Source organism: Passer domesticus, chromosome 12 (assembly GCF_036417665.1).
Source record: "Passer domesticus isolate bPasDom1 chromosome 12, bPasDom1.hap1, whole genome shotgun sequence".
In the NCBI taxonomy this organism is placed as follows: domain Eukaryota; kingdom Metazoa; phylum Chordata; class Aves; order Passeriformes; family Passeridae; genus Passer; species Passer domesticus.
Window position 1 is genome coordinate 9299426 of NC_087485.1, and position 19504 is coordinate 9318929.

The window sequence follows — 19504 nt, forward strand, 5'->3', positions numbered from 1 at the left end:
AACACAGGATTTTTCAAATTCCAACTCTGACACTTGGAAGTTTGGACCAGATTTTTCCTACTAGCCTCCTAGAAATTTATGGAGTAATTTTCCATGGATTTACTCTGGAAGTGGCCATGCATCTGCCTTAGCTCTGCATGGACATGTTGTAGCTTTAGGGCTGGAAGCAAGTCCCTGAAAGTCTGAGAAAATTACTAGAAATACAGGATTACATGGCCTTCCTAAAAGTGTCTTGCAATCAGGATCCAGGGGATGTCTGCCCTGCTTTCTCTTATATCCCAGGGTAATGAAAATTTTCCACTCAAAGTGTTTTAATGAGGATAATTACACACACTTGCTGTATTTAGTTTGTGATGCTCTGACTTCCCATCTCCTATTTGCAAAGCCACAAATCAGAATGCTATTTTTAGATGGAGACACTCTCTTGGGTTCATGCTGAGTATAAATATTTATAAGAATAAGGAACCCAAATAATTCAAGAATGTTAAATTCATCTAAATACTTTCAACACATGGGTGAAGTTGGCAAGTAAAAAAGGTTATCTCTGTTATCTTACAACAGAGTTTGCTGAAGTTATAGTTAATATCTCTTTTCCAGGCTTGTATTTACTCAGAGATCATCTAAACTAATGGCAGAAATAAGAGACATTTTAAAGATTTGGCATTCTTATCTGTTTTGGTCTTCTGTATCAAGAAGTGCCATGTAGGCACACAGTTTGTGGTGACTGGGAGTGGGGCTGGCCCAGCCCCATCCCCAGTGGGTGCAGCTGTGAGCAGCAGGTGAGCAGCACTGGCAGCAATGAGCCATGGAGTGCTCAGGGGCACTGACCAACCCCCAAAGGGAGCAGAGGCACACAGGGGCAGGGCATCAACATGAGGGGATAAAAAGCTGGGCTAAAGAACAAGAGGAGCAGATGCTTGCAGCCTTCTAAGGTGGGATGGTGTTACACTGTAGGTCATGGCTGTCTCAACTGTGACATGCTGCGACAGTGCCAGGCAGTTTTCTTTCTGCTAACAATGGCATCACAAATGTCTGAAGGGACACTAGGATCTATCAAAGTTTGCCACAACCAGCTGTGAGTGACTTTCAGGCATTTGTGCAGAAGGCATCACCTGGACAGTGTGTAAGTGAACAACATTCTACTCTGGAGGCACCTGTGTCAAGCCTTCTCCTGAAAAGTTCCCTTGCTGAAGTGTCGGGAGTTCCCATGCTAAGTGTTGTCAGACTTAAGTAAGTGTGCATGGGGTTGTGGCATGGGGGAGTAGTGTGAAAGTAGGAATCTGTGATTTGTTCTCCTTGTTCCAAACATAAAATTAATCCAAGGCAAACATGGCTCTTACTCCCCTTAAACTGACAGTGGAAGTACTTATGGGAATACATACAGACGCTGGACACAGTGAAGGAAACACATCTGGAGGGCAGCTAGTGCATCCCTCAGTTTTGCAAGCTCTCTTGTGACCCAAGTGCTGCCTTGGTACTCTGTGCTTCCTCTGAGTGTGTGTGATGAGTGCTCAGTACATGTCTCAGTACCATGTCACTGAGCCATGAGAAGACCTGAGAGTCATGGCTCTTTAGAGCTGCTAAGTGGGCTCTGTTTTCTCAAGTGCTTGAGCTGCTGGTTAAGAGCATATGGTGATGAAAACTCTTCTGCTACAGATCTGTGAACTTTTGAGCAAGAAAGACTCAGTAACCTCAAAATAACAATGTAAAGGTAGGCTGTGTAACTAACTGCTGTTCACTTGCAATAAGCAGTAAAATACACCCTCTGCAGTTGGTGTTTGCAGCCCACAGATTAGGTAGAAAATGTCATGTCAATTAATATGCATACAGTCATGGTGAATAATGCCAGATCTCTTCCTAACTCTAGTACGAAGCCTGTTGAGCTCATACTAAACTTACTGTGTTCTAAGGTAAATCCATTGCTGTCAAAGTGGTCTAAAGGCATCTTTCCTCTCTGGTGGCCCCTGAACCACTGACTCTTGGAAGCATAAAATTTATACATGGAAAAGCCATGATGTGGGCTTATTGCCTCATGTTCTTTTCTAGACATGCATTTCTGACCTGCCGGGACTGCCCCAACAGAGGCATTTCTTTGCATTATTATGACTTTTCTTATGTTCCTAAGCTAAAGGCACCCTCTATGCTTAACTTCTGGTCCAAAAAGAAATGAGAATACTGGGCTTGAGAAACAGGAAATGCCTGTTGGCATAAATTTAAGAACTTTTTCATGTGTGTCCCAGAGAACGCAGTTGGGAGTGACATCGCTCTGGAGAGAGATTTGGTTTCTCAGACTGAGCAGAAGCCCACCACACTTGTCTTTGGAGATCAAGATCATTTGCTGTTGTAGGAATCAGTAAATTGGAAGCAGGCCTGAAAGGACAGGTGTCCCACACTGTGTTGGTGCAAGAGAAGCATTCTGCATTTAGCAGGCCCCTTCAGGCTGGTTTACAGGGTCAGCCTTTCCGAGGGCACTCAGAGTTCCAGTCTGTGTGGCTTCCTCAGGCACACTGAGGAATAGCATTGTACTACATCTGTATCCAGCTCTGCTGCATTCCCTAGCTCAAGTCAGAGGGGCAACACAAGAGATTAAGTCTTAATTTTTGGACATACTAACAGTTGTTAAGAAGGATCTTTTTATTCTAGGGAAATGCGAAGGGCAGTCCCATGTTTTCCTGAGCAGTTGTCCAAAATTGAATCTTTGAATTTTGAGCTCCTCAAAGCATGTGTTTTATGTCTGTATTTATCTTCAAAATGCCTTTAAGCACCCTGTTAAAAAATGCAAACATTTATAACCTCTAGCCATTTCATTTGTGCTTGTTTAATCATGAACAAAACATTCCTCCCCCACCCCTCATTCTCTCATTCTCATCCTTAGACTTTTTCAACTTCTCATTCAAATTTTAGGGAGTGAGAGTGCCTTAGGTCTTTTCAGGTCTTCTGTGGTAATAAGCTGCAAAAAGACAGCAAAATTAATGGATAACATGGGTAAGAAATGAGTGAAGCAAAGGCTTGGCTTGATGTTTGTGAGAGAAAAGCAAGCAGATGAGCTCTAGGTACGCAGCAGAATGATGATCCCACTAGGTATTGTGCTGTCAGGTATTATCTGGGATGCAGCATCAAAGAGAAAAGGAGCAGTCACCAAAACCAGATGATTATAAAGTTGTTTCATAACTGCCTAGCATAGCTTTTAGCAAATTAGTGAGAGGTACTTTTCTTTAATGCTTGGTGACACATGCACAAAACCCCCAGTACATCTGATTTCTAAGGTTTCAAATGAGGGCATGTGTTTCTCTGCCATCCAGAATATAAATAAATATGAAAGTATCTCTTCATCTAATACTGATTATGGTCTCAGTTCTAAGCAATATGTAGGAGATTAAAGCCTGATGCTTCTGTGTACAGCCTAAGGCACTCTCACAGTGGGAGGAACAGCGGTCCCCTTGTTCCATGTACTGTTCCAAATTCCATAAATGTCTCCATTGCTGCTGTCACCTGCTACCATGTAAAGATCAGTATGGCTCTCCATGTCAACTTTGTTAAGTGCTTGTTCTTATTAGCCTGAACAGTGACAATTTGTTATTGTGGGCTGCTCTGGGACATTTCCCTCTCCAGCAGTACATTGTTTGCCAAATCTACATGTTAGTGCATTTGTGCAGTGCAGACTGCCTGGGAGGATAAAGCTAGGGTTTTAAACATAAGCACTTTGTAGCTGTAGGCCAAATTCTGTCTTCAGTTACATCTGATCAGATCAAGGCTAACATTTAGTCATGTCATACAAATACCCCAACTCCTGCACTTGCATCAGGATAATTGCAGGCAGAATGGATCACTCAGCCTCAGATGTCTTGTTTATTGAAATGTAGCAAATAATCTTTTGTGTTAGTTTGATTTGTATGGTTTCATATAAGCATTAAAACCATCTCAGTGTTTTAAGCTTCACTGAAGTCACTTAAGAAAACAAGAAAATTATTTTCAGAGTAAGGGATAGCAGGGCCTTTTGATGGAGCAAACCAAACACTTTTGGAGTCACTTCTATCACAGAAAGCCTAGGGCAGCTGCATTCCTAGCAATGAATTTTGGCAAGGTGTATGAAAACAGACCAGGCAACCTCCCAGAGGCAACACAGAGGCTTTATGTCTCCTGGAACATTTTGTTGTGGTGTCTGCAATGCATCCTCAGCCTTCAGTGTGGGGGGTGAGATGTACCTAAAATTTCCATGCCTTCTTTTGTTATGTAGTTCTTTGGAGAAATGGAACAATTCTCTTACAATGCAACAAAGCATTGATTTTAAGCAAGCAAGACGTGCAAAGCAAGCATGGCCAGGAGCTGAACTGCACAAATGACTCCAGTTCCTTCCCTGTGGTGGCTGAGAGGTTTCTGACTTAGAGCTGTGCTCAGGCAGGCCCTGCTCCCTAAGTGAATTGCTGCATGAGGTCTCCATACATAAACACAGCTACTGGAATGTCTTCAGCTGGTGTCATTCAAATGAACTCCTTAATGTCAATGGGAATTGAAATCACTTGTGCCACCTAGACTTGCAGCAGCTGAAAATCTAAGTGATAATCTATTTCAAAGGGATCAAAGGTTTCTTTTCCCTCGCTCCCTGAAGGTTGCTTTCACTTAGGAGATGTTAATCTGAGTGTGTCTGCATCTTTGTTTAAGGCATTATCTGCTACGAAGTTCTACTCAATATTGAGTATCTTCCCATGTGTTTCAAAGAGTATGTAGATAATGTAGAATTTTTCAGAGGGGCTTTGCTCTCTTTACTTTCTTCTATTAGAAAACAAAACACTCCTAAAATCTCTCAGTATAAAATTTAATTTTGAATAAAATTATTCTAATTTTCTGCTTTAAATATGTAGTTAGGCCTGTTCAATTGCTTAGTGAATAAATGTTTGTTTATATTTGGGAATAATTATTGTCAATATCACTTAATGAATACTGTTATGAAAATGAAGCTCCCTAAAATACCTTCACTGAAATCAAAAGCCCTGTACTAGTTTATATTAGTTAAAAGTTTTAAGCATGTGTAGGAAGAACAAGAATTAAGTAACTAGAAATCTTTCATTAAATGGGATGTGATAAGTTTTATGGGTCAAGAATACAGTTAATACTTTCGGGCTATTGAATAACAAACTGTGTTTGAGACTCAAAGAAACTTGATAGCAATTTTCTGTCTCTCTCAAAAAGCAGCAAGTATTTTATGGGTCAGGTTTGTGTGTGTGTGTTTTGTGCCATTCTCTTACCTTATATGTCATAGATAAAACTGAAATACGTGAGAAGAGAGGATTAACTATGCAGTTCTGTGCTTATGTACTTTTGGGATATCTTGGTGATAAACTGATCTGACCACTTGGTGACCTTAAACAAACTTCAGAAAATAAAGCCAAACTTCTGACAAGGCAACTTGAAAATGTGCAGAGCATTTTCATGAGGTTAATCGAGTCTTTTGAGGTGTGTATGTCTGAGTAAGGATAAATCATGATTGTGGCTTATTTCTTTTTTTAATGCACTTATAATTGAGCCTGGGTTGGTTATTATTCTTAGGTATTGTAGTTCTGCCAGGAGACCCTGGAGGTACTGCTGACAGTGTATCTGGCCTTTCCAATATTGGAAAAGAAAAGAAATGTGTGGGATGGACTGTTTCCTAATAAAATATAATGTCTCGAGTATTTTGTTCCTGTTTAAGAATGGTATCTTGTAATGGGGATTGATGTAATCTCAGTATTAAGAAGTTGAGACTTTAGACAAAGCAGCCTATGTGTTTTAATTTTAATTTCCTCCAAGTGGTTTATTTGGGTTGCTTCTAATTATGAAGAGTATCTGTGCTAGACTGCTTATGTGGAAAATATAAAAAATATTATGATAAAAGGCTTTTAAAATTTATTTTTCTAACTGCTTCAAGCCCTAACATATACTCCTCTGCCTTCAGCCTGTTGTGCCTTTATGAGTCAGTTTGACTTTCCAGACTCAGATTTCTGTTGAGGGAAGGTGAAAAATTACTTCAGGACTTTGGGAAGTATAAATGTAATGTGTATTTGTCCATAACTCTAAGGGACTAACTTCCCCAAACTAACTAGACATTGCTGTAAGCAAAACAAAGAGAATTTCTGCCTCTATTTTCAGTTTTACTGTGTACACATAAGGGAAGACATGCTCACTTGTGAAGCCAACTTTGCCTAAAGCATTGTCAGTAACTGGATATCTATAGCTGTGGAGCTGAAATTAGTATTTTGTGCCAGCTCAGTTGGAACCAGAAGGTCTTGAGAGAACTTCTGGCATTATCTTAAAAATAGTATTGAAAATTATTGTGTTACTATTACATTTGCAATTTACAGTGAATGAGTATTTATCTCTGCTAAGCTTGCTTAGTCTAGCTGTCAGTGACTTCAGGGGTGTTCTCTGTGTGGTTTGGTAGTAGATGCAATTCACAATAAGAGGATTAGAATGTGATGTGCTGCTTGTTCATTTAAAATTGTTTTGCCTGAATCCAGAAGTTATGAAACTCAGCTGGTGGAGAAAGAGAGAATTCAGGAGTGGGAGATTTCCAGGGTCTGAAAGTTGACAAACAGTTGCAAACAGTTTTCAGAGTCTAAATAAAATTCTTTTATCTTGAGGCAATAAAAGATCCAGTCTTGTAGCTGTGGAGTCAGCCAGTAGATTTGATGGTTTGGCGACTTTTTTCAGTTGTGTGTTATTGTTACCATGTCATCCCCTACCCCACACTCCAAGGTCATTCAGGGCTGGAAGTGTACCTGCAACTACAAGCAGCTTATATTAATCTCTATTTTATACCTGAGCACACCTGGTATGCCCCAGCACAGAGGGGTTACAGATCTCTTCATCTGAAACTTGGTAACTGCTGGGGATTTTTTTCTCATGTGTTTAATTTACAGATTCATTATGTGGACGTTTATTTTCAGTTAACAAATAGTGCAGGTTCTCTGGCATATATTGGTTCTTACTTATAAGAATAAATATTTATTTATTTCTCATATATTTATTCTTCAAACAAAATTGTCAGGCTTGGAAACATAAATGCACTGTATTCCCACATTATTTTTCTGATGCTATTAATCAAAAGTCCACTGAAATCACATGAGAAATAATGCTTCAAATTGTTCTACATGGAAAAAAAAGGCAAGAAAATCCCCAACCAACTCTCCTATGGTGATTTTCTGTATTTAGACTTCTAAACATGTGTTTTAGAAGGTTAATTGTGGCCTTTTCCCAGTTTGGGAAAGTTAACCCACTTTTAGTACATCAGAGAACATGACACGACCTCTGGGATTTTTTTGCATCTTCTTTTATTGCTGTTGCTGAGCCACTAATGGCTGTTTATTCATATTTTACCTAATAGCCTGTGCAATTTCTATTATCTGTATGGTACCTTAGCTTTTTTTGCTTTTTCCATGTGAATCCCTTTAGATTTGCACATAAATCACTCTGTTGTTGTGCATTATACTGCAGTTTTATTACTGGTCTGCATGTCAGAGGAGTTAAAGTGGCCATGACATGCCCTGACATGTCTTGGAGATTTTTTTATTTTGTAATTTTTTTTTTTTTTTTGTGGCAAAAAAGGAAAAATGGGGTGTGGGAAAAAAAGGTTGCTTTCTCAAACAGCCAAATCTATTAAGGAAGTCTGAATATTTCTCAGCAAGTTAAATAAGCTCTAGATAGAACTACCCACGTACACATCAGAGGAAGGGAGAGCCATAATTAAATTTGACTCTAACAGACCACGAGAAATTTAAACTCTCCTGAGCTGATAACACGGAGGTGTCCCCCAGGCTCTGGTTAGTGCAGACCATCCCTGTGCCTGTGCCACAGCCTCGCCCCAGCTGCAGCTCCAGGTGACAGCACCCTGCCCTGCAGCTGTGCTCTGCAGTCTGTGGTGGCAGGCATAAGACAGGATTTCATTGGGAAGGAATGTCCTGGTGGGAAGCAGCCTTGGGGCAATGTGTGACAAATGTCTGGTGGAAAGAACTGGCCACGCTTGCCAAAGGTGCAGAGCAGTGCAGGGTACCCTGCAAAGTGCAGAAGTGTTAAAAGTTTCTATTATCGACAGCAGCAAAACAAACCCCAAAAAAACAAGGAGAGGGACATTCAATGACACATTTTCATGGCTGTTCATGTGTGAAGGGGATAGAGGAATTGAGATATCTTATAATACCTTTGAATTTTCAGTAATTGGCCACTACAACCACAATTTTTTTTTCTTTCTGAAATTCAGGTCGGTGTATGATGGTTTGGTGTCCTGCAATGGACACCCTAAACTTTGGCTCTGTTTAATGCCCAATCCAAATCTTGTGATTTAGACCTGTCCTTGGGCTTCTGGAGTTTATTTCAGCCCAGCAGACAATTCAAGTCAGATGGTTTTTTTTTCTGGTGTAAAACTAGTGTGGGATAGAGGGATTGAGTTTATCTGCAGAATTATTTTATATGTATCCCTGATTTTAAAGATGGGCCATCTTTAAATATTTTACTACAACTCAGAGGAAAATATTTGTCATAGCGATTGTAATGGAAGTTAAAATTTAGAGGGCTCTGTGCTGGAATGTTATTACTTCCAGCAGTAGAGGCAGCTTGTGTGCCTCTCTTTCAAAAAAATATTAAAGCAGATATGGAGAAATTTTAAAATTGTTATTTCATGGCATAAACTGGGGAGCTTAAAGGGGGATGCTCTTGAAGAAAGGCTGCAGAGTGCAGTGCTCAGCATGGGGACCAGAACTTTGAAATCCCAGGCTGAAAGGCCTTATATAGCTACAGTCTTGTTTGAGTAAATATGTACAGTCCACCGTTGTTTTCTGTGGGGAATTTTTCTGTGACCTTCAAACAGTCTTTCTGTGTATTTATTTCCTCTTTGAAAGCAAACAGCAAACAGCTTTTGTGTGAACTTGTTTTAAAATGAAAAAAATAAAATCTAAGCAAAATGTGCTTGAAATGCTGCAAGGCAGCAGTATCTGCTTTGCTCTTGTCGTGGTGCTTTGTTTCTGTTCCAAAAGCCTCTTGATACCAAATGCAGACAGGTAAGTGCTGAATGAGAGGAAGAAATAGTGTTAGGGCATTGCTGTTTGCTGTGGAGGCTCCTGCTAGTGCAGCACAGAAAGTCTATGGTTTGGCATGTCTGTACAGTGTTATTTAACACATCATAAATGCTCTCAAGTGCCCTTCCTAAGGTCAGATATCTGCAGTCCACTCCAGAGTGATTCACAAGCATGAAAGAATGAGTGTGAAAAGCCAAAGTCTCGTTTTTAAAGTGCCTTAGTAGCTCCAGTTAGTTGTAACTCCTGGTAACTGTGATGCAGCATTGCCTTGGGGGCTGGATTAACTCTGGTAGGAGCAGCTGTCCTGGTTTTTAGATTGCCATCTGGGTAGACAGTGGAAGTGTTCATGGATCTTGAACCAAGTGCTGGTTTGGATGTTGCATTTGAAGTGGTGGTTGATCATTTCTGTAACTAGTAAGTGGCTGTAGGACTTGGACTTGCTGAGACAGTGGCACTGCTGCATCTACAGCTGGGAGGGCAGCAGGATGGAACAGACCCTGCTCGTGGGCACAATCCCAGCCCCAAACATGGCAGGGAAACCCTTCTATGAGCAGCCTGCTCTCACTCTCCTACTCTTATCTTCAGGCTTCACCAATAACTGTAAACAGCATGACTAGAAAAGCAGCAGAGTTTTGGGAAGGCTTTTGATCTCAAGCATGAGGGTGGTCAGGCGTCATGGTATGGTGTAAAAGAGTACTCAGACTTGCATGTCCTAAAGAAGTTTGTGGGATTTCACTTCTTACCAGGATCAGGATTTGCATTGTGAACATCTCCTTCTACAAGTTGTCTCCATGTGAGTTGCATGACCACCCAGCAAAACACCAGCAAAACAAACCCCCCATGTGCCATGTCAATGACACTAGGAGCTCACAGTGAGGTTCTGTATGGACATGTGGCTCTGGAGAATCCATCTGTGAGGAGGGAGAAGAGAGGGAGTGGCATTTAAAGCTCAGTGACAGTCAAGGAGCATTGCAACACTTGTGCATTTGGGCAGAAGTGCCACAAGGGGATATTCCTTCACACTGAGTTGGCTCCACATGGCCAAGCTCATACCCATAGGATCTTGGTGTGTTTCTCCTGCTGTGGCAGACATCCCTGCTTGCTGCTCCCATGCTCAGGAGGGATGTCAATGCTGAGCTCCCCTTCCTCTCTTTGCCAGGCTCTTGCTTTACCCTTAATTACCTGAACTGTGCTGAAAGCTTCATTAGAGTTTGAGAAGTCAGCTTTATCCTGAAGGGAAGGGAAAAGGAAGGAGATGGCTTCTTGCCAGTTCTCAGAATTGTGGGTCCACATGGGAGAAACATTTTCAAGAGGGAAGAAAACTCTGATGTAAAATATTTCTTACATTTGGTTTTCCTGTGGAGCATTGCCTAATTGAAACCTACTATAAAAATGTGACTGGTCAGGGCACCCTGGAATTAGTAAATGAGATTTTCTTCGTGTTCTGAGAATTCTCAACTGAAATGACATCATGTTAAACTGTGATGTGCCAGGGCTAAAAGACAAGGGAAGACTGCAACTCTTCCCCTTTTCTATGATGAAAGAAATCAAGGTCATCTAAATGAATTCAGGGAATTTATTATAACAAAGAGAGACATCAAAGCATAGCATAACTTTGTCTTCACAACATTTGTGAAATTCAATATTAGTCATTCAACTCTGGGAATAAAATTTGATGTGTGCACATGTCAGTGCTGTGATCCCTCAATCGACATCATGGAGCTGAGCTTTTTCAGTGTTTGATTGAAGGTTAACTGTACAGGTTTCATTTTTTTCCTCTATTAACTAATTTTCTTCTTTGCACATCCTCTAGGGCTTTCACTAATGATGTGTTTCCAAGTATTTAACAAACCCTCGAATGAATAAAGTATCAAACTGGCAGATCTGGTCAAGTTCTAGAAGAAGTTTGAAGAGGTTGAAGACCCTAATGCCCCTAGTTTTATTTTATTGACCTACAATAGAGAAGAAAATATTTTGAAATCTTTAAGGGATGTTTTTAAAGATGCTTCTGCTACTTCTGTTGGGGATAAATTCATTTTCTTTTCAGGGTCCCTGTTGAAATCCACTTGAGTTTTGCTCTCTTGAAGAAAGTGGCAGCCTGGGAGCTATGTGCTCCCAGAAAATGTTGAAATAGATTACAAAATAATTTTGGAACAAAGAAGAAGTTTGGCCTCAATGTTGCTTGCTCTGGCTAGTGGGAGATTTTTTCTCCAGAAATTCATCCTGACTGGAGGTTGCACTATGTACATTTATAGTGGTTGTGTTCCACAGCAGGACTATGAAAGCGTTTGTGGGCATGGGAGAACTAGTTTGGGTCCAGCCTGTTTGAAAGGTCACATGTTGTGTTCCTATAGTATTGCTCCAATAGTGGACTTCCTATAGTGGACTGTAGTTCAATAGCAGGACTGCATTTTGTTCTAAAACCCTTCTGTTTTGGAAGGGCTGTTTTATACATTAAAGAATGCTTTGGACCTCCTGTAAAGTACCAACGACTGCTCCTGTAAATGAAGAAGAAAAGAAACCCTTAAGTTCTATGCTCTATTTCTTCTGGGAAGGTATTATAGAACTCACAATTTCTCCTTTCCTGTTGCTTCTTTACTTGTATTTGATAGTGTTTCTCTTTCTATTTTATTATTTTTTCCTATACTAATCCCTTCCCCCCTCTGAAGAAAATTCCATAATTTTTCTGATGTTGTTAAAATGATGATGCAGGGCTTGTAATAGATAATAGAACCAGTCTTGCAAGAGACTGAAGCACCTCTATACTTTGCCACTGTGTATAAGAGAGGAGTGTTGCAAAAATCTAGTAGCTATTTAGGGATTTTAAGTTAAATTTTAAAGGAGTAAAGTCAACTGGATTCATCAGTTTGTATACTTGAGTTACATCAGAGGAATCACTGCATCCTTTGGATAGATACAGGCTTGAAAGAATATATGTGGGACCGATCCCTTTAAATCTATGGGCTCCTCTCCCAAAAGTTTGACTTTGGACAGCAGTGAGTGAAATATTTTACCCATGGAAACATTATAGAAGCAATCTCTTAGTTAGCAAACCACTATCACTGCTCTGAAACTAGGAATGATTTAGCAGCCCAGTTTATCAGAAGGTCAAACATCTCATGAAGCCTTTATTACTTCCAGTATTTATATGACTAAATCAATTTTTACTGTTCCTTGATTTCCTTCCGAAATTTAAGGACTTGATAATTTACAAGTTCAGCTTAAATAGCCATGATGAGATCACAAATGTATCTGCAAAGCCATTCATGGAGTGGTTTAGGGTTTTGGCTTTGCTTAAAGGAGTCATCTTTTGCAAGGTGTTCATCTACTGGGATATTTTTTCTCTAATGGCAGGTGAATATCTGATATGAAGGTATGGGAACAAACATTTGGGATTTCTCCTTGACAGACATCAATATATTTGGTCTTCTGGTATGATTTGAGAATTTTCTGTAGTCTGCCCTGATATTGTTTCTCATAGAGTTAGCCACAACCAGGAACAGACATTGAAGGCAGTAGTTTGTGAGACAGTTTAGAACTGCAAATAAGGTCTGGTTCAAATTTGGATCAAGATTTTAGATTTTTCATCTCGGTTCTCTTTTTGTTCAGAAAAGAAATTATTAGTTTCAAAGACCACTAGCTTTGAACCGAACAGAATTAGAGTGTGATCTAAAGATTTTGCAGAAAAATCACAGTGACCTGTGATCCATGTGTGTGGTAGAATCATGGTTAGGGTTCCTTGAGTATAAGCCTAGGTTTGTTTGGGTTTGTTTTTTTTTTTTAAATATATTGATATAAATGTAAAACCTGAAAGATTTGATAATGTGTTATTCAGGAAAAGCTAAAGTGGGTCTCCTTGTGGTGGGACAAGAAAATTCCTCACTCTGTGGATAACCAGAAACTTGAAAATATTAGAAATGGATAAGACTTTAATGGTAGGAAGTGCAAGGTGTTGTATTTACAGCTTTGTTACAGGAATTTTCACTATGCACTTAGGTATCAGTGTCCACCAGGTTAGTGATACCTGGCCATCTTTGAGGCACACTTTGAGTTTTTTATGTGGTGTTCAATGCAATATTTTCCTGAATTTATGAAAAATTGAGCAACTTTCTTGTTGTAAAACCAGTCAATGACAGGATGAAGATAAAGATAAGCATGAGGTGGCAATAATCCTAGGAGTTCTTTTCATGTTAATTTCAGAATTTCTCTCTAAGTTTTCATCAAAACTATTGCTGTTATATGGGAACGCATATCCAGTGCTGCAGACATCCTAGGAATGAGACTCACTTGAGTGTCTGTTTAGACAAGCCTGTGCCTTTAGGTGCAGCCTAAAGCACAAATCAGCTAAGTGAGCTGCACTGGATCTCTTTCTCACTCAGAATGTTTGCCACTTGGGAGGCAGCTAATACATATTTTAAGTAAGTGTGTATACATATGTTACTAGCTCTTCAGAAGCACGTGGTTTTCTTCTGTATTATAGAAAACCAAAGCCAGGTAATTTTGCAATCACCCTATCTATGATTTGAAAATGTGCAGCAGTTAATCACGGCACTGGTTGGGGTCATAGGGTGGAATTAGAAATACTATGGGTATGTCATTGCAGAAATAAAGAAAATAAAGGGAGGAACAGAAACCCCCCCCCCAAACACCTTCATTAAATGCCTGCTCACAAAGACAAGTGAAGGTCCAAGTCCTGTTATTTGCAACTGATTTTGTAGAGTTGAATTGGGTATTTTCTTAAACTACAGTTTCCTCCATTCTTAACAGCTGGCTCACGGCCTTTGGCCAAGCAGCCAATGTGTTCTGGAGTTTCAAATGTGTACAGTGATGTTTTTGTTGGCCTGAAGTGTCTTTGCTGTTGCAGGGGTTTCTGCAGGGCTGGCCTGGTCTCTGCAGGACTGTGCAGAGCTGTTCCAGTGCCTTCAGTGCAAGCTGTGTGTGATGGAGCTGAAGCCACACCCTTGGTGCACAGTCAGTCCTGGCAGCCACTGCAGCCCCTCTCAGCCACTTCCAGAGCTGAGCTTCATCACTGGCGTGGCAGCACTCACCTCCAGCTGCAGCTCTAATTATCCCTGTTCAGCAGCCTTCAATTTGCAAACTGGCAAACTTTTGCACAAAATTACATTTTATTTCTCTATATTATACTGAAAATATTTCACATCTTCCCCTGAGAGCAATGGGTTTTTTGGTTAAAATTACTTGATTTGGAACTAGAATTAAGTTTTCTACTGCAAAATGCAGCTATCTATTGTAATGAAGCCTTATCAGAGCAGCAGACTGCTGTCTCCTTGTCTGGGAGATTCCTTGTTTTTTGCTACTTGTGGTCAGGCAGCTCTTAAAGGGGCACTGTCAGACAGCATAGAATCAAACTGGTTTTGGATTTGATGAAAGGTGTGTAGGAAGCAGCAGGTTTTATAAAGCTAATTCTAATATAAATCTATTCCTGAGTGTAACCTAGTGGTATTAGGAAGCATAGGTCCTGTAAGTTTGATACTGAACAGTCATTTAGAATATCCTGTAAGAACTTAGGGTATATTTTTTGTCTCTGGGTCTTCATCTATTGCAATTCATGTTTTAAAATTTTAAAATACTGAAGTTTTAATTTCCTTGAAAACCACAACTAAACCAGATATTTATGTAATTGCATTGCTGTAGGATATAGGTGGTTTTAGGAAACAAATATTCCCAGAGTGCCAATCCAGTTTATTAACTAACTGCTTGTTTATGTAGTGACAAGAGGTCAAATGTTATTCTGTCTTTGAAAGAGATCTTTGCTTTCCTTGATTCTTAGCTTTTGGCTGGGACACACCAAGCTTTTAAAGGGTTTGGCAAATATGACATCAAATACATGGGGCCACACTGGTTGACCTGGAGTTGGCAAGAAGTAAAGCAGCTTTTGGTGAGTAGCTTGTGGTAAATCAGGGTATCAGTTATCTAATATGAACAGACTAATAGCACTTGACTGGTTCTAGGCTTTCCTTTCTGAAAGATTTATTTCAAACAGTTTTCATACCTGACTCAATTTTTTTAATCTCTGAAATTCAGAAGTTAAAAGTAAAAAAAAGAGCACTGTTTAATGTAGTGAGACAGAATCTGTTAAGCAGCAATGACGGTAAAGGTTTGGGGACTTTTTTTGTGCAAATTATGTTAAACAAAACAAACCATTTTATCCTCCCTACAGCTTTGGTTTAGACACTGCCAGAAAGATGTGGTCTGGATTCAGTTTTGCCTTCCAAACGTAGGAAACTTTTTTTGTTTTAACTCATGCTTGTCTAACATAAGAAAAGTTATATTGGATATGCTGTGCATGCTTGCATGGAGCCAGAGTAACTTTTCTGTAGGCTGGGTAAACCCTCCACGTTGGTACACTGTGCTAATAGGAAATGACAGCTTGGTTTGAAGTGCCCTCTAGTGACAAATGGGAATTTTGGATGAGACAGGGGGATAAAGCCAGAAAGAAAGCAGGCTTCAAAGCCAGGTCACCTTTTGAGAATGATGATTATTGCCCTGCTTTATTAATTCCTGCTCTGGCAGCAAAGTGAGCAGAAATAAATCAGGGTGTGGTAATTATTGCTAGGTATTCTTCCAGCAAAGTTTGTGGATATGAGGAAATAACCTGGAAAGAAGCTCCTAAAGAAATGTCTGCCACCAGAACCAATCAGAGTGTAAACTCTGAGCAGCTCCAGGTGCAAAGGTTTCTCATAGCTGTGTTCTGACTGTTCTTGAGGAAGAGGTTTTTAAGTAGAAGCTACAGCTGTCAACTTCAGAAGTTTGTGTTTTCTGAACTTTCTGCTGCAGTCCAGGAAGATATCACTTTGGCTTGCAGGTGAAATTTGGCATTGTACTGGGGAGGGTGGTGTGGCACTGCAGTGAGCCTGGAGCAGCTCCCAAGCTCCTGCAAAGCCTCCTGCTCAGGACAGTGAGCCTGAAGCCAGAGCTCATTTCCCTCTGGTGCCATATCTGGAAAGCCAGCACTGAACTGCCATAGGGTGGATTTCACCACCTGTGCAGAATTAAGAAAAGTGTAATTTCAGGACTGTTTAATGAGTGTACTTTGTCTGAGAAATGACACCAGTGAGTTAAATGGACTGGAGTGGGGAGAGACAAGTTCACTCTGCAGGATGGGGCTGTACTTGAGCTCGAGGTTCATCCCCTGCTGATTTCTACTCCTTTTCAATTCCCTTGTTCTCAGGGAGCAGCTTTAAGGTGGTTACTTGTGGAAGTCCTGTGCTCCCAGCCAATGCATGCACAGGGAGAGCATATATTGCAGTGTCAGAAAATAGTAAAATTAAATGTATCCTCACCTAGAATCACAGGGATGCTGAAGGTCCCCTTTTCCTCTTGTAGTAACTGTCAGTGCAGTAAAATGCTTGCTGAAATACTTGGCAAAGCAAATACACAGTTCACATGTATTATTTCATGTTATGAATATAAATATTAATTATTGTTATTATTGTGAATGACACTGAAGGAATATTAGTATTTAATGTATTTTAATGATGGAATTTTCAAAATAACTCAGTATTGGAAGTATAAATCTGTATGGTTGTATAATACTTTTCATGTTTATCAGCTAGAACGAGAACCAAGAATCCTTGGAACAGATTTTTGCAGGATAGCAGACATTAAGCAGTGGAGTCCCTTATTTTTATTCCATTGCACCATCTAGTGGGCACAAGCACCCAGATCCTGGAATCGGGCTGTCAAAGCCACCTCCCTTCGCCAGGGAGTGCATCCAGCAGGGCTCCTCTCGGGTGCCAGGACCTGGGGACATTTAGAGAGGCGAGCAGAAGTTTAAATATTGTCCTTTCCACGAGATATTGGCTGTCAGAAGGGCACGGTCTGAGGCAGCAAGCGGCTCCATCCTGCAGTGTCCCTCTGATGGGGTTCTGCAGGAGCTGGAACAGTAAAAAAACCATTTTCATTGTATGCCTATCTGTGAGGATAGCTGGGATTCCTGATGCAACATGATAAATCATAGAACTGTTCCTGAGTGTAGACACATAAAAATGAATTTGGGAATCAACTATGGTTTTTGTAAGAAAAAGATGTTTCTTGTGTTTGCTCACCTGACAAAAGATGTAAAATCCTGACAAAAATATGTCAGCAGCTTTCACCTAAGTTAGTTTTGGAAATGGAGATAATGGGAGAACAACAGACTAGGAATACATGTTTTCTACATTTAATGAGGGTCCATTGTTTCACTCTATGACTTGCTATAAAAAAAAAAATGCTTTCCATCTAGTGATCCTCAAATGCTTGACAAATTCAGCTAGCACACTCTTTGTAATTATGCTGCATTTTCTTATCTTTAATCTTTCTACCTTTTTCTTTTCTGTAAAAGAAAGCATTGAAAATTCAATCTACATTTTAATTAAGAAATCAACAACAGAAGTCACTGGTATGGGATTGTCTGAGTAAGTTACTACCTTGAGTTCAGTTTGCAGGAAGCCCAAGTGCTCTGTATGTTGCTATGATAGCAAGTAATGCAGGGTGTTTTTAATACAGAGTATAGAATATCTCAGGGCCAGTCTGGGTTACAATTCTATGGTTATGGTGAAAACTGGATCATATAAAGGGATTTTTTCCTCTTAGAGAAAACCAGAGGCCGTATTTCAGTCAGTGTGCTAATTCTTCTGTCCTTCTTTCACATGCTCTGCACTGTTCTTTTCAGTACTTTCCTTTGAAGGATGGTTTTTAAGGAAATGTATTTATTTAAAAGGTTTCTCCAGGTAAAGTAGACCATTTGGCTATTTGGGACATCTGAGAAATCAGTCAGGATAATTTCCTGTTCCTCTCTCAGGTTAAAAGCTCTTTCAGTCAGTAATAGCTGTACCTATCATAGCTGGTCTCTTGCAAAAAGAGAAAAAATAGATTCCAAGAAGATGCTCTTTATTTTGAGAACAAGTTTCAGTCATGGTACAGAGAATTTGGCTTAGCAAGTTTATTTTTTAGCAGAACATCCTGGGAATAGGAAGAATCTTGGGCCTTAATACAGTGCTCTTTTCCCCTATTATTTTCTTGGGGATGGGTGAAAGAAGAAAAATTATTAATGGTTTAGAGTTTGCTTTTGCTGCATTTGTAAAACACACTAGGAGCTGTGTGTTAAAACATTAATACAGGTGTGAGCACCTTATTTTTTAAATTACTGATCCATCCAATTTTCTGGTCAGCTAAGTGGGGGGATCCTGTCTAATAAAAGGGATGAGAATTTTCCATATTATCTCTTCTTTTCCATGTAACAGCAGATTTCTAGGGTTAATAAGGGAAATAGTGTTTTTGTGGTTTAAAACAGCATTGGCTTGAAAAAATTTCATGGAATGTTCTCCCCAAAAAGATAATCTGACCCAAACCAGAAGTCTTTAGTGTGCTGTTTAGTCAATTCCTCTTTTTTTAAAAGGGGGTAAAGCTTTGCAGGAGTTTAACTTTGCTTCAAAACAGCTGATGTTTGACAACTCTTGTCTGGCTTTGCAATAACTTGGGCTAACAACTGAAATTTACAATAAAATATGGAAACATTTTAAAAAAAGAATGTTCAGTTCATCTGACCCACATTTTGTTTTGTTGCTCACTATTTCATGAAGATCATTATGTCTTCACTTTCAGATCATCAGTAAGGATGTGGAAGAATGTTTGTCTTTTTCTTGTTGTTTTACTTTTATATGGGTTTATGGGAAAGAAGAGTGAGAGTTATGGCCAAACCTGAGTTATTGCTGCCCCTGCTGTGCCCCTGGAGGAGTTTTCCCAGGCCATGGAGGTACTGGGGTACCCAGGAGCAGCTGCACGAGGTTGCCAATAGGAATGCCCTTGGTTTGGCCTGGCTGTGTTCTGTTGAAGAATTTTTTGCTTTTTCCTCTTTTGGTTTGCCTTGCTAGCAGTGGGATTTATCTCAAATTCATAAAGGTCAGGCAACTATTTGTACAGTTGTAGTGTTCCAAAAGGGCCACATCTTGTAGCTTTGTTAGCGTTTCAGTAGTAGCATTGGTGAGGGAGTTTGGCCAAAAAGTTGTGTTTGGTTCTTCCTTTCCCCTGTGGTTCCACGTGTTTTGAAGTTGCCTAAGCATCACCACATACAAAGTGCTGTCTGGTGAGCAGTGAAGGAACAATACCTGTGTACTTTGTATAGAACCAATGCTGCCTTTTACATCTGCAAATTACACGACTGTCCCAGCTTTGTGTGACTCTGGGCTGAGCTCTTCTCTCAAAAGCTCTACTCTGGATGTCTAGATTCATTTCGGCATGAAATGTTAGGATGTCAAGCCTATATTGAATGCATTGGAACCAAAGGAAAGCATTTCTGCAAAGCCCTGCAATGCACAAGCACAGCACCACACATGGTTGTGCTCCAGAGCTGAGCAGCCTCACATGTGGTGCTCACAACCAAATCCTGGTGTGTGGGTGGATGTGGCTCTGCACGAACTCATGGAGCTGTACCAGGTAGTGTTGGTGGCACACAA

At 40.1% G+C, this 19504-nt stretch overlaps 1 long non-coding RNA gene across 4 annotated transcripts in view; it reads left to right on the plus strand.

The window, feature by feature from the left end:
• Positions 1-893: 893 nt before the first annotated feature.
• LOC135279268 (uncharacterized) overlaps positions 894-19504 on the plus strand; it is a 50083-nt gene continuing 31472 nt past the window's right edge. Inside the window, exons 1-3 of one of the 4 annotated variants that reach the window (XR_010346553.1) lie at positions 894-1230; positions 14839-14946; positions 17392-17464. This is a non-coding gene — a long non-coding RNA (uncharacterized LOC135279268). Of the gene's footprint in view, positions 1231-14838; positions 14947-15624; positions 15953-17391; positions 17493-19504 lie in introns of those variants that run through there. The other 3 variants (XR_010346552.1, XR_010346551.1, XR_010346554.1) reach the window with 3 other exon arrangements.